We start from the raw sequence: 2,235 nt of genomic DNA, 5'->3' as shown, positions 1-2,235 counted from the left end.
TAATATGGCTATATATTACAATCTAGAAATGTTCAGTACAAGCATGAGTACATACAGACAGGAAGGCAAAGTTGTATTTTTATGAACCATGCAGATGTTGATCATAAATCTAAATAAAACCCTTTTTGAGAGCTTTTGTCAAATTGAATTGGCTTGTGCCATTCAAAACCTTCTCTTTCCACACATGTCTATTGTAGAATACATTTAAAAATAAACCAGCATGTTGACACTGAAGTTATTTAACCGGGTGTTTGCAGTGTCAGTGTGCAGAGACTTTGTCTCTGAAGAGCTTAATACACTCCTGTGCGGGTGTAAGTCGTGTACAGACACTGATGATACAATCACAAAATGGTTTGGTCTGAAGAGACCTTAAAGCCCCCCCAGTGCCACCCCCTGCCCTGGGCAGGGACACCTCCCACCAGACCAGGTCTCTCCAAGCCCCCTCCAGCCTGCCCTTGAACCCCTCCAGGGATGGGGCAGCCACAGCTTCTCTGGGCAACCTGGGCCAGGCTCTCACCATCCTCACACCAAACAAGTTCTTCCTGAGATCTAGTCTAAATCTTCCCTCTTTTAGTTTAAATCCATCACTCCTTGTCCTATCACAACAGGCCCTGCACCCCTCTAACCTTGGTATATCGTCCCACAGCTTTCTCGGGCAAGCCTGATGCTGTCCCCCTCCCCCCTCAAGCCTAGTTTAAAGCCTAGTTTAAAGCACAGGTATGATAGGTATGTAATTTCTCTAACAACTTCATTTTATTTTGAATATTCTGCGTCTTTACTGACTGTAGCAACCAGGGCGGAAAGTGTTGATTATCCTCTTGTGCTGGGTCAGCTTTGGTTAAATCATCAAAAGCAAGAAACATCTATTAAGTGTTCTTTTGCTGAGTCCTCAGTTTAAATGAAGTTGCAGGGAGCAGCAAATATTTTTCCTCCCGTTTTCTCTTAGGCCAGTTTCTGCATCCCTCGGAGGTCACAGCCTCCCCTGAGAGGAGCCTGATGTTCTGAAGGAGTCCCAGTGCTGCTATTCAGTAACACTGCCCTCATCTCCCCTAAATACCCCGTCTCCCATCCCTCAAATGACTGACCCTATCTGTGACACCCCTTGGTGGCTGTGGTCACACACTGAGGGCTGGCAAACTGCTCCTTGCACCGGCCTTTACCAAGGGGGTGCATTGTCCTTACACAGTAAGTTATTGACACGGTGTCTGGGGGTGACACTGACAGTGGGGTTGTTGACAGCGACGCTCCGGTGCGGGGTGTAGGTGGCTGCTTATGGTGCTTTGCATCCTGCCCTGATCACACCTGCCCTTGGCTTTACACCCCCCCAGGAGGGAGGCTGGGCCGGGGCACGGCCGGGGCTCTGCGGGATGGGACGGGACGGGACGGAGCGGGGGTCAGCATCCTCAGAATGTGGGGAAAACGGGGGTGTCCTCCCCACAGCAGCACCAGCGCTGGGTGCTGGCACCTCCGTGCTTCAGGGAGGTGTCCAGACCTGGTCCACACTGCACAGCCCCCTCCATCACCCAGCAGACGAGGTTCACTCTCCCCAACTCTCACATCCTCACCTTGTACTTGGCTGTTTCACCAGCACGTCCTCTTTTGGTTCATTTTATATATATAATTCTTTATACTTATATACTTACATATATATATATATGCTTGTATACTTTATGCTTACACAGCTTTCAGTGGGTTTGCATTAAAGACAAGGAGTGATGTGATGGAAAGAGCTCTCCCAGATGCCACACGTGGATTCGGCAGCCTCAGACAGAGCTGCTCTCCCTGCGTCCCTGCAGAGGCAAGTGCAGCATCACAACCCGGTACCGATTGGCTGCTCAGCCTGGAAACGTTGGCAGAATTCAAATAATATCAGCACACAACAAGTGCTGACATTATGATGGCTTTGAAACAGAAAATAACAGAAAGCCTTTATCTTATTATGTTAATTTCTCTTTATCATTAGATTTCGAGCTAATTATTGCCTACTGGCAATGCTACAGGTTTAGTAATGCCTGTTTCTAGAAAGCTCTGCGAAGGCAGCCCCGGGGGTTGGAGCACACCGGGCTGCGCTGCCGTTAGGGCCGGGAGCGGCGGGGTGGGCGGGGGCTCCCTCTGCCGGCGGCTGCGGGCACTGCGGGCCCCCCGCCAGGGGCTGGGGAGAGAGACCCCCCCCGGGCACCCCCCGGGAGGAGGGGAGGGGGGCTCCCCAGTCTCCCCAGAGCGGAGCAGAGGGAG

Source organism: Calidris pugnax, unplaced genomic scaffold (genome assembly GCF_001431845.1).
Source record: "Calidris pugnax isolate Ruff unplaced genomic scaffold, ASM143184v1 scaffold45, whole genome shotgun sequence".
In the NCBI taxonomy this organism is placed as follows: Eukaryota; Metazoa; Chordata; class Aves; order Charadriiformes; family Scolopacidae; genus Calidris; species Calidris pugnax.
Note: the sequence above shows the minus strand (reverse complement) of the source record.